The sequence below is a fragment of the Arvicanthis niloticus genome, chromosome 3 (genome assembly GCF_011762505.2).
Source record: "Arvicanthis niloticus isolate mArvNil1 chromosome 3, mArvNil1.pat.X, whole genome shotgun sequence".
In the NCBI taxonomy this organism is placed as follows: Eukaryota; Metazoa; Chordata; class Mammalia; order Rodentia; family Muridae; genus Arvicanthis; species Arvicanthis niloticus.
The window spans coordinates 62,194,466-62,207,814 of record NC_047660.1 but is presented as its reverse complement, the minus strand read 5'-3'; the positions used below and the strand labels follow the sequence as shown (position 1 = coordinate 62,207,814).

The window sequence follows — 13,349 nt, the reverse complement described above, 5'->3', positions numbered from 1 at the left end:
GCCGGCCCAGCCCCGGGCTGTCGGCGGGGGTGGGGTGTGTGTGGGGGGGTGAGGGCCGGCATGCCCGAGGGCGTGGCCCAGGTCTGACGGACAGCCGCTGTGACTGCCTCGCCGAGGAGGATCCTGAAAGAAGGCGGACTGGGCCAATGGAACCTGCCCGAGGCGTTCCGGGCCGCCCTCGCCTTCCGCCAATGAGCGTGCGGAGGGCGGGGCCTCCCCGGGCTCCGCCGCGCCGCCGCCTCCTCTGCCTCCTCCTCACCAGCGCTAAAGCCGGGACTGGACCGAGCGGAGTTGTGCGTGTCGCCGAAGGGGGGTGGGCCGGGGGAGGGGAGGTTCGTTCCGCGGAGCTGCAGCCAGAACCGGGTGAGGCTTCTCCCCGCTGTCTTTCCTGTCGAGGGACGCGGAGAGTGGGGGTGGCTGGGAGCAGCGCAGCCTCGGGAGGAGGAGGCGGAGGCGGGGGCGACTGGGGAGGCGGAGATGGGTGAGGGCAGCGTCGGGAGCCTCCCACCGAGCCGGGCTTAGCAGCCCGCGGCGGCCGGCGTCGCCGCTGCTGCGTCTGGGCCTCGGGGTGCGCTGGGGGCCGCGCTGGTGTCCAGGGCGGCTTCGCGTGGGGCCCGAGGGGTGAGGGAGCGCGGGCGCGGCCGGGCGGGCTGGATGAGGCGGCCGCCGGGGCGGGGGGCGCGGGGGCCTCGGGGTGCGGGCGGCGGCGGCCGGAGGTCGCGGGGTGTTTTCCTTTCTGTGCTGCGGGCTGGCGGGCGGGCGGGCGGGCCGGGGAGGGGCCCTGTGGCCCTCCCGCCTGGGGGCCGCACTCGCACCCTGTCTGCCGGACCGAGACCCCAAGTTTTCGTTGGCGAGGGGCGCCTTTTGAGTCTTGCCGGGTCCTCTTCGTCGCTGGTCTCCTCCCCGGCGCTGTGCTGCGCGGCTCTTGCTCCTCACGTATTGTTTGGCTGGGTCTCTAATGGCGGACGGGGAGGCAGCGCTGCCGGTCTCCGACTGCAGGGGGGGCAAACCTCGGGCCCAGGGCAACTGCTTGGGGCAAATATGGGCAATATTAGCCCATCGTTGACATAAACGGTTTCTTACCTGTACATTGGTGCTGAGTTTGACTGGAATGACTCTAGTGGTAAGATTTGCGAGGGAGTGCAAGTCCCTTGCTGGCGTCGGGGCAATGTTTGCCCTTCCCCCTCCCTACTCTGCTTGATGCCTTCAAGTCCCTTTCCGTGCAGATTGTCGCTTACACATAGGTAATTGGCCCCAATAAAATATTTCACTCCACTTGGGTAGGAGTGAGTCATTTTCGGTGGGCTTTGGGGTAAATAATAGAAGCGGCGAACCTCCTTGACCTCTTAGTCCCTTCTCTGCCTCCTCCTGGTGAGATAGGCTTGGTGCTCCTACTAGATTGAGTGTTCATCCATTTCTCTCTCTCTCTCTCTCTCTCTCTCTTTTTTTTTTTTTTCTTTTATCCCAGGACCAGAAATTTCGTTCAACCCTATCTGGTGCATCTTTGGCAGAAAGTGAGGAAAACACCATTGTGAGTCCGTTGCTTCTAATTTGTTGCTTATTACAGAGGACATCGTCGGATTATAGGGGTTCAGCTATGGGACTTGGCCCTCCTGGTTCTTCAGGGGAGGAGCCTTCTCTTGGGTGGCAGCTGCTCTCGGGAGAAGCTCTAGTGATGCCTGGTGAGGCAGCTGGGAGTGGGCGCTGCTGTTTCCACCGCTGCAGACATCGCTTCTGCTGCAATACCAACCCCAGCAACCAGAAGATGGGCTTCTGCAGCTGCTCACGTTACCGGTGGAGGAGGGGTGTTGTGAAGGAGGGCATATTTCTGGTGCCCTCTAGAGTTACAGAGGGGGAATTAATGTTATTTGGTTTGAAGTGCACGCAACCATTTTTGACATTTTTCTTGTCATAATGGTTAGTTGACCTCAGGTATTGGACAACTAGGGAGAGCTGCTTAACATGTCTGATCTGAATGACAGAATTTGACCATTAAGGTGGATGTGGTTAAGAAAGAACACAATACCTGTTCTTTGCATGTGTTGTTTCATCTCAACTAGTAGATGCTGCTCAGACCTGTGTAGTCCTTTACTTAGTGTTTCATCTCTGGTGTTGACCAATCTTCTATTAAGTCACACTTCTTTTTTATAGTGTGTGAGTGCATGATGTGTTTGTGTTGGTGCACATGCCACAGTACCAGCGTGTAGGTCAGGACAACTTTTGGAGTTGGTCCTACCCTTCACTGTTTAATTGGTTCTGTGGATTCAACTCAGGTTGTTAGGCAAGTGCCTTTATCCACTCAGCCATCTTGCCAGCCCTGTCACTTATTTTGAGAGAGGGGTCTGATGTATCCCAGGTTGACCTTGAACTTTAGTTGCATAGCCTAGAATGACTTTGAACTTGTGATCCCTCTGTCTCAACTTCCCAAGTGCTAGAATTACACCTGTGCCCTCTTGCTAGATTTATGTGGTGCTGGGAATCAAACCCAGCCTCCTGCACGCTAGCAAGTACTTTACCAACTGTGCTACATTTCTGTCCCAAATGTTACTCTTGAGCTCAGTGCAGCTCTGGTTGTTCCTTGTGTGCTTTCAAAGGTATAAGTATAGATGCCTATGGTTTCTGTTTAATGTGTATGATAGTTTTACCTGCTTGAGTGTATGTGTGAAATACATTTACTTGGTGGCCAAGGATGTCTGAAAAGGGTATGGGATGTTGTGAGCCACTGTGTGGGTACTGGAAACAGAACCTTGTAAGAACATGTACTTGTAACTGTTGAGCCATCTGCCAACCCAATGTTAAACGTTTTAAACTTGTATTAAGTAATTGAATCCACAGGAGAACTTGGTAGTATAGCTAATATTTTTCCCTTCTGAATACTGTTTTTATTCTGAATTTGCAGAGGAGGAAATAGCCATAGAAAGATACTGGGAAGTATTTAGTAAAGCAGGTTCTGAACATAGGCAGTGTGATGACAAAGGCCAACACCGGCAACTGTACCGTACTTTATGATTCTCATGTCATAGATCTTAAATTTTAAAACCAAGTCAAAATAACAGTTTCTTGCTTGGAAGTAGAAATATAAAAAGTGCTTGAATTCTGTCCAGTTCTTTTTAAAAAATAGAAAATGCCAGGTGGTGGTGGTGCACACCCTTAATCCAGTACTCAGGAGGCAGAGGCAAATCTGTTAGTTTGAGGCCACCCTGGTCTATAGAGTGAGTTCCAGGATAGCCTGGGCCACATAGAAGATCTCTGTCTGAGGGGTTGGTGAATGACCCATAGTTAACAATTGGTATTTATTTATTTACTTATTTAATTTAATTTAGACTAGGATTATGGTCCAGGCTGGCCTTGAATTCACTGTGTAGCACATGATGTCTTTGGACTGTTCTTTTTACCTCTTTTTCTAGTTGATGGGGTTTCAGGCATGTGCCAGCATCACCTGCTTCATTTAGATTTTTTACTACCTTATTTCAACTCCATTAGAGGCTGTTTGTATCAGTATAATTTTTTTGCAGTGTATGTCTAGATTAGTCTGAAAATTTGAAGGAACTTTATTATTATTATTTGAGATGAGGTTTTACCGTACAGTTCTGGAACTCACTTTGTAGAACAACTCGGAGAACTCTGAGAGATACATCTGCCTCAGCCTTCCAAGTACTGGGATTTCAGATGTCTACCTCTATGCTTAGTTTGACTATAAACCTCTAATGAGTGTGAAATCCTTTTAGGAATTAACTCACTCAGTACATTTGAGTATCTTTCATGTGGATGCTGTTTATATTGTCATGAATGATTTACTTTCCTCTTCCCCTTTTTTTTATATTTTTGATTGTGAGCTTAGCCTTTTAACAGCTGAGCCATCTCTCCAGCCCTTCTCCCCTTTTTCTTAGTTGTGGTTTTGTTTGGTTGTTTTTTGAGACAGTCTTGAGGGGTGTCTGAGTGTGTGTGTATGTGTGTGTATGTGTGTGTAAATGTTGCTCAGGCTGGCCTAGACTTCACAGCAGTTCTCCTGCCTCAGTCTTGTGTGAGGATTACCTAGGATTATAGATATGTATCACTGGACATGGCCTGACTGTCAGTCCTTTGTCAGTCACTTTGGTGGTTCACAGAAGTTGATATAAGAACATTTCTAGCTTGCATGGATATGAGCTTGTCAGACTGTAGATTTGTATAATTGGATTTATTATGTAGGCTTTTATTCTGTTTTGCTTGTTTGAGGTACAGAAGTATACAAAACAGTGCTATTGTGACAAAATGAATCTTTGGCTCTTATAACATCCTCTGGTATTACTGTGATAGGAAAAATCTTTGTTGTCAGATGTAAAGTTTTTAATTTTGTCTCTTTATCCTTTAATATCCGTCCCTATTTCACTAATAACATTAACACATAGTTTATTATGTTAAATGGTACTTATTATAAGAATCGTAATGATTCACTTCTGTGTGTCTTTAGGGACTGTAAGGAAAGCTCAAACTAATTTCTTATCCTGCTGGAATTATATTCGTGATCACCACAGTAGTATCCTGATACCTTAAGAGAGAGACAGGCAGAGACAGACTGTGTTTCTGGAACGTCTCTCACTAGGAAATAGATTGCCTGGACTCCATGCTTAGTACATTTTTATTTGAATTTTACTTGATTGATTTTTTTTCTGTTACTAACAGTATATAACAAGGATTTTAGATTGACCATACTCAAATCCAGAAGCTGTGCAGATCCCAATTCATGTAACTCATAAAGTTGCCAGTGAGAAGATATTGCTGCTGGATAAATGTATGAGCTTCAGAACAACATTTACAGCGTGTTTTTTGTATACAATCTAGACAATTTTGCTGTACCTGGTTGGATATTCTAGTTTTAAAATAATTGTCATTTTAAGGTTTTTTTTTTTTTTTTTTTTTTTTTTTTTTTTTTTTTTTTTTTTTTTTACATAGAAAGCAAGTGCATCTTCCTTGGTGGCTGTGCTAAATTCATGGTAAAAAGATAGCTGATCATCTTAAAGGGTGAATTATAACACACCTTTTATTTTGTTTAAAAACATGTCAGTTTAGGGACTGGAGAGGCTGCTCAGCGATTAAGAGCACTGAGCATTTTTCCAGAAGACCTGGGTTCAGTTTCCAGCACCCACATGATAGCTCACAACTGTCTGTAACTCTGCTTCTAGAGGCTCTGGCATCCTCAGCCAGATGCACATAAAAATAAATAAATCATCTTAAAAAGCATATCAGTTTAAAAATGAAGTTAAAATATTTAACAATTTTTTTGTTCACCATTAAAAATCCATTTTAGTGTTAGAAAATTGACTAGGTTCCACAAATACTTGATCACATGTGGTTTGTTTGTTATTTTATTTTATTATTTTTTTTCAAACACAGTGTCCTAGCTTCTCTTGCTATGATTAAAATACAGATCAAAAAACAACTTAGAGGAGGAAAGGATTTATTTATTTTACACTTGTAGGTCACAGTTTATCATTGAGGGAAGTCAGGGTAGAAACTCAAGCAGGAACCAAGAAGGAATGTTGTTGGAGTATTTCCTCCTGCCTCCCTCTTTTCCACTCTTCTCCTCCTCTTTTTTTTTTTTCCCCCCTTTCTTGACAGCATTTCAATATATAGCTTTTCTGGCTTTGAACTTCCTATGTAGACCAGACTGCAGTCAAACTCATAGATATCTGCCTGCCTCTGCTTTTGCTTCCAGAGTGTTATTAAAGGCCCCATACAGCTAGTTTTATATAGCTTAGGCTAGGCCTCCCTGCTCAGAGATGGTGTTGCCTAGAGTTGGCTGGGCCCTCCCACATCAAACACAAGTCAAGACAATTCCTCACAGACATGGCACGGCACAATCTGATCTGGGCAGCTCTTCATTTGATACTTAGATGACTCCAGGCTGTGTCATATTGACAGTTGAAACTAAATAACTAGGATACTCCATTCCTTGTCTACTTGACACAGAAATATATCACTTGAAGCCATAGCCTTTCACCTCTTTCCTTGTTTCTAGTATCTCATTAATATCATAAAATAAAATTAATATCATAAAAGTCACAGTCTTTTTTTTTTGTTGTTTGTTTTTGTTTTTTTGGGGGGGGGGGCTTGGTTTTTCGAGACAGGGTTTCTCTGTGTAGCCCTGGCTGTCCTGGAACTCACTCTGTAGACCAGGCTGGCCTCAAACTCAGAAATCCGCCTGCCTCTGCCTCCCAAGTGCTGGGATTAAAGGCGTGCGCCACCACCGCCCGGCTAAAAATTTTCAATACTTGAAAAGTTTAATCTCTTTAAATGTCCAAAGTTTCTTAACTGTGGGCCCTATAAATTAAAAACCAGTAGTATTCATTCTTACTCTCAGTGGGAAGAACTAGGCATATTTATACTCAGATCAAAGCAAACCCAAAATCCAGCAGTATAAATCCAAATTCTGAAGCTCAGTGTTTGGCATCTAAGACTTAATTACCTTCTGAATGCCAAAGGGCTTGACAGCTTACCTCTTAGGCTATGTCATCCATAGCACATATAACTTGTCTTTTAGGGCTAGGCCAACTCTGCTTCATTCACACTTGCTTTTGTTCTCTGCGGAAGTTTTATGGCTATGAATCTAACACATCCTAGTTCTCCACTGCAACTGTGACTGCACTTTCATCAATGGCTTCTCCTGACCTCTCTTTATTGACTCTGCCTCTGCCACATGGTGCCAGGCCTCAGCCATTTTCCATGAACCTCTCAGTCCTACAACTTTTATGCCTTCAGAACCAGTACCAGGTGGACTGATTTTTATGAGTTGCCTAGTTCTGGCTACCAGTTGGATGATACAGCCTTGGTATCATGTCGAATCCACAACCCTCCCCATCTTCCCCAACTCCCGTCTGTATGCTGACACTGAAGAAATAACTGCCTTGAAGAGTTGTCTTAGTGAATCCTGACTTCTTATCCATCACTAATGATTATTCGGTCCTAGCTGATCAGGAACCACAGAATGATAATTCAAAATGCAGTACAAACGATCCTGTTAAGAGTCTTTGCTTCCCTCTGAAACGTCAGACAAGACAAAAGTTGCAGTATTTTTATCTTCTAAGCTCCATTTATAGCCCATTTATTAAGCACTGGTTTGCAATGGCTTTCCAACTCAAAGTTTGAAAATTTTCCATAATTCTCTAGCTAAATAGTTCAAAAGCATAAAAAGCTTTATGTTGTAGCAACAGTCTCACTCCTACTACCAGATTCAGTTTTGTTTTGTCTTTTTTGTTGTTGTTGTGGTAGTGGTGTTAAAAATACTCTTACCAAGAGCAATTTTGAAGAAGAAAGAATTGGTTTGGCTTATACTTTTAAGGATACATCCCATTGTTGAGGGAAGTTGGGGCACCAACTGGAAGCAGAAATGACAGAGGAACACTCTTCCCTTACTCAATCTCTGGCTTGCTCACATGTTAATGTTTATCTAGTTTTCTTTTCTATTTTGGTTTTTCAAGGTAAGGTTGACTATCATTCAAGTTACAGAGAGCCGCCTGCCTCTGCCTCCAGGGTGTTGGGATTAAAGGCGTGCAGCACCACTCTCCAGCTGACTTGTTTCCTTAAACAGCGCAGGCTCACTTGCCCAGAGATGACGTGTTGCTGCCCATGTTGGGCTGGGCCCTCCCATATCATTCATCAGTCAAGACAAGACATGGCACAGACCAAATTGATGTGAAGTTACTCAGCTGAGACTCTCTCTCCCTTAGATTACTCTGGACTATGTTACATTGGCAGCTGTGACTGACTAGGATACAGGGTATCATTGTGTCCATATTAACTTCAGCCTCCTTTCTAAGTACTGGGATTCAGGAGTTTGTTAGCTTGCCTGACTAGGATTTTCCTATTTTAAGTTCCTAACAGTCCATTGAAAATTAGAAGAAATAACTTCTATTTTTGGCTATGAATAAACCTTTCTTCATGGCACATGTGTGTGTGTGTGTGTGTTGTATTTATTTACATGTACATTTGGGGTGTGTGTGTGTGTGTGTGTGTGTGTGTGTGTGTGTAGGCCAAAAGTTGATGTTGGGTGTCTTTTCAATTGTTCTCTGTCATAATTTTTTAGGCAGTTTTTCTTTTCACTATATTTTTGGGTAGGTGGTGCACACCTTTAATTCTAGAACTCAGAGGCAGAGGCAGGTAGGTCTCTGTGAATTCAATGCCAGTTTGCTGTACATGAGTTTCAGGCTAGCCAAGGATACATAGTGAGACCCTGTGTTAAAACAAATAAATTAAAAACAAAAAGATAGTATCATGGGGTGGAGAGATGACACAGTAGTTAAGATATTTTCCTGCTCTTTCAGACGACCATACATAGTATAATGTAAAAGTATAATTGAGTCTTTTTATTTTTGTCAGTATAATATAATTTATATTTACTTAATACAAGTAGTTCTTTTATTCTTCTTGGTAGCTTTTTTCTAAGTTTTAAAAAATTACTGTTTTATTATATTTTTTTGTGTGTGTATATGGGTATTTTGTCTGCACATTTGTATACTTTGTTTATGTCTGGTGCCCATGGAGGCCAGAAGAGGGTGTCTGAGTCTCTGTAGCTGGAGAGTTACAGATGTGTGTGTTACCCTTGTGGATGCTGGTAATAGAATCTAGATCTCTGGAAGAGTAGCTCAGTGTTCATAACTGCTGGGCCTCTTGGTGCCTATTTTCAACTGTTTATGTTCACTTTAACTGAAAAGTACTATTTTCAGTTAAAGTACTATTTGCTCCCTATTTCCTGACTGAAATTTATGAATCTCAAATGATATCTGTGCTAATGAGGTATTTCTGATGGCTGGTAGTCCTGTTGGTTTCAGAATATGGGTAGGGCAAGGGACTGGTAGTTGGAAAGACGGGGGTATAAGAGGGTTGGGATTTTTCAGTTCCAAACTGTTACTTCTGGGGAAAGGAGAGAATAACAGTTAACTTTATCATCAGTGTTCGAAAACTTTTATAAAAAACTAAAAGAAAAGGTTCAGGGAGCTTTTAGAGAGCCCTGGAGGATGGCACTCTAGGAGGGGCAGGGGCCTCTTTTGCTCTTGTTTTCCAGATCTCGTCTATAGTCTTCAAAATACCATTTATATAAAGTAAACTGTAAATCCCAAATTGAGTTTTATGGATAGCTTTAGTAAAGTGTGGACCTAACTAGAAGATCTTGAGGACCCCCAGTTTAGAGCTGGTTAATAAGAAACATGGTAAAACAAACCTGTGGCTTGCAATCTGACATGGAAGATACATACATGAGTCCTCAACCTGTGGGATCTATCTGATGTCTCTAGAAAGATAGTATCAGAATAAAGCTAAATCAGAAGGTATCTTGCCGGTGTTAGGGGAAGCCCTCCTCTACATTTGGTCACAGATTTTCTGTATTGATTTTTCAGTGGTAGTATTGGAGAAACTTTAATGTATTTGGTTTTTTTCCCCTAATTGGTCATTCTGTCCTCCCCATATAGTTAGTTGTCTTAATTTTTTTTTTTTTTTTTTTTTAAATTTGTGACATTTAGGGGTTGGTGAGATGGCTCACCAGTTAGGAGCACTACAATTCTTCCAGAGGTCATGAGTTCAAACTCCCAGCAACCACATGGTGACTCACAACCATCTGTAAGGGGATCTGATGACTTCTTATGGGGTGTCTGAGGATAGCTACAGTGTACTTACATATAATAAATAAAATAAAAATCTTTGGGTCGGACTGAGCAGGGCCAGAGAGAGAAGGGAAAAGGGAAGGGGGAAATTTGTGACATTTAAAAAATATTTATTATTACTTAAAATTTTAGGTTTATTTTATGTGTATCAGTGCTTTGCTTATATGTATGTATGTGTACCGTGTGTGCCTAGTGCACATATATATACATAGACACACATATAATGCATTTGCACACTTATCATAATACAATTTTTTAAAAGTCATTGAAGATTCTTCATACCCTTTTTTTTTTTTTCCCTTCTCATGACAGGGTTTCTCTATGTAGCCCTGATGGTCCTGGAACTTGCTCTGTGGACCAGGCTGGCCTTGAACTAAGAGATCTGCCTGCTTCTGCCTCCCTGAGTACTGAAGCTTCTGTTCTTGTGCTTCTGCTGCGTAAGGGTGAGCTACAGGTATGGGATTCCATACCAGCTTTATGCTAGGATGTCTTTTTTGTCTTTGGTTAAAAAAATTTTAATAGTTACATTAGTTTTCATTTCCAACAGTGCTAAGAAGATTTGATTTTTTTCATTCTTTTCAGTAATTAAAAAAGTTACATGTATTTTAATATGTGGTAAACATTATGGAGTATTTTGAAGGACATACTCTGAGTAGAATAGAAAGAAAGCTCGCACATTTACTTAATAGTTACCTATAATGTGTTTGCCAGAATTATATATCCAGGTAATTTTGGATTCAAAAAGGGAGTTTGGAAATGTTCCCTTTTTCTTTTTGTTCTTTTTCTTCATCATCACCCTCACCACCATCATCACCATCATCATCACTGTTGATTTTTTTTTTTTTTTTTTTTTTTTTTTTTGAAACAAGGTTTTTCTGTGTAGACCTTGCTGTCCTGGAATTTGTTCTATAGACCAAGCTGGCCTAGAACTGAGATCTGCCTGCCTCTGCTGGGATTAAAGGCTTATGCCAAGACTACCTGGGTCCATTTTCATTATTTTTAGAAGAGGTTTGAGTTGTTGTTGGTTATTTTGAAATGTTGATAGAATTCATAAGTAAAGCTATGTCCTTATTTATTTATAAGATATATTTATTTATTTTATGTATATGAGTACACTGTAGCTGTCTGAAAACACACCAGACCAAAAGAGGGCATCAGATCCCTTTATGGATAGTTGTGAGCCACTGTATGGTTGCTGGGAATTGAACTCAGGACCTCTGGAAGAGCATTCAGTGCTTTTAACTACTGAGCCATCTCTTTAGTCCTCCCCCACCCCCAGTTTATTTTTTGCTGAGATGTTTCTGACTGCTGACTTAATCAACTTTGAGTCTTTTAGGTCTACTCAGATTTCATATTCTTCCTTTCTGTGAGTATTAAGGATATTTTTTCATTTTATCTTTGTTATCCAGTTTGACATATGATGAATTGCTTGTGTTATTCATTATAAATTCTTTTTTTGTAAAACTAGTGACACCTCTATTTTTATTTCCCATTTTAGTAATTTGAGGATTTTTCCCTCTTAAATAGACAGTACTTTTTTAAGTATATTTTACTTCTTTCTCTAAAGAATCAACCATTGCTTTTTTCCTATTTTAATTTCTGCTTATTTCTACAGTACTTATCATCATCATCATCATTATTATTTCCTTCCATTATGAATTCAGACTTAGGGTGCTTCTTTTGTTGTTGCTATTTCTTTGTTTCTTATTGATTTGAGAGGATTTTTCTTTTCTTTTCTTTTTTTTGTTCATTCTTGTTCAGATGACCTTGGAGCCTTACCTCTGCCCTACAATGCTTGGATCACAGGCATGTGACAGTGGACCTGTTTTTTGTGGTGCTGAGGATAGAGCCTGGGGTTTCCAGAATGATAAACAAGCACTCTTACATTTGTATTGATTTGTGCTTGTATTGAGTGCTATTATATTTGTATTGATGGATATTATTTCCAGAATAGTGCTATACTGTGATAATGAAGTTTATTCTTGCTGGGCAGTCGTGGCTCATGCCTTTAATCCCATCACTCGGGAGGCAGAGGCAGGCGGATTTCTGAGTTCGAGGCCAACCTGGTCTACAGAGTGAGTTCCAGGATAGCCAGGGTTACACAGAGAAACCCTGTCTCAAAAAAAAAAAAAAAAAAAAGAAAGGAAGAAACAAACAAACAAAGCAAGTTCCAGGATATCCAGAGCTACATAGAGAAACCCTGACTCAAAAAACAAAACAAAACAAACAAACAAACAAACAAAAGACTTACTTAGGTCTTTTTGTTCTCTTCTGAGTATTGCCCCCAAATCAAAGAAGAACATCCTGGCTAATCTATTGCTGATATTGTTAAAAAACTGGGAGAGCACTTGGGAGGCAGAGGCAGGTGGATTTCTGAGTTCGAGGCCAGCCTGGTTTACAGAGTGAGTTCCAGGACAGCCAGGGCTACACAGAGAAACCCTGTCTCAAAAAAAAAAAAAAAAAAAAAAAAAAAAAGGATTATTTTTGTCATCCTCTTATGATGTTTTAAATATATTTTATTTGATATTTTGTTTTGCTAAATTAATGTTTTACAACTCATTTTTCTATTTTATTAGGGATTATTAATTTTAAATTCATTATATTAATTGAAAACTATAGTAGGTACAACAAACACATAAGCTGGTACTCTTTTGTTGTAGAAACTTTGTCTTAGCCTCCTATAATTCCTTTATGGTACTTAAAAAATTTTTAAGTAGGTTTTTAAAGAGGAAAGTATTCTTTCTCTTGTTTCTTCTTTTTTAGAAATTGAGACAGGCTTTCACTGGTAGGCTTGTAAGTGAGAAGATGATGATAATTTGTTTTTATTTTGAAACAGGGTCTCACACTGTGACACTTGAATTTCATAAAGTTAAGCAAGTTATGGATGATTGTTAGCAAGGTATGAGTGATAGTAAATTAACCATAATCAAATTACCTCTTGTTTATGGTTCATAGAGTAGTAAAACATTCATATATCTTTTAAACTTGAATTGTTTTTAATAAGAAGTTAAAATTAATGGGGAAATAGACAGTAGTCACTAAAGCTGAAGTCTGCTGGTATATAGCTTTGCTTATTTGACACCAAAGAGGTAGAATAAAGCTTAGAGCAAAGATCTTCCACTCACAAAGTCATGAGATGATTTATGAATTCGCAATTAGTAGGGATGTTGAAGTTTATCTGTAAATTGTCAATGTATTTTCACTATAAAGCTATTAGCACTGCCAAACACTTCTACCATATTCAACTCTCACTGGAAACCTTTTGATTTCTTCACCAGTTAATGGTTACTCAATTTATATTTTTCAACTGTGTTTTAGAATAAAGTTTCTGACCATCAATTATATATTTTTCTATTGTTATCTCTCTCAATATTTATTTTTATTTATTGGTTGATTTATTGATTGTATTTTTGAGACTGGTTCTCTGTGTAGTCTTAGCCTTAATGGAACTAGCTTTATAGACCAGGGTAACCTCAAACTGCAAGGCCCTCCCTATGAAACGTAAAAGCCAAGGATCCCCCTCCTCACCAATAAATTCAGCTTAAAAAATGAAAACCACGTGATATAAAAATTAGGAAAATGATAAACAGTGAACACATTCTCTACCCCTGTCACCCTTTAGTTGAAGTGATAATTACATTTATGTCCTCTATCCTATTAGCTCTTTGTACTTTATGATTTTAAGCCAGGCTTTTAAGATTTATATAACCA

At 40.8% G+C, this 13,349-nt stretch overlaps 1 protein-coding gene across 6 annotated transcripts in view; it reads left to right on the top strand.

Annotated features, from left to right (window-relative positions):
- Positions 1 to 204: 204 nt before the first annotated feature.
- Positions 205 to 13,349, top strand: part of Zmym2 (zinc finger MYM-type containing 2) — a 69,128-nt gene continuing 55,983 nt past the window's right edge. Inside the window, exons 1-2 of one of the 6 annotated variants that reach the window (XM_034497225.2) lie at positions 205 to 363; positions 1,469 to 1,531. The gene's annotated coding sequence lies outside the window, so the exon portion shown is untranslated. Of the gene's footprint in view, positions 364 to 441; positions 622 to 941; positions 1,124 to 1,467; positions 1,532 to 12,474; positions 12,538 to 13,349 lie in introns of those variants that run through there. The other 5 variants (XM_076930944.1, XM_034497227.1, XM_076930945.1 and 2 more) reach the window with 5 other exon arrangements.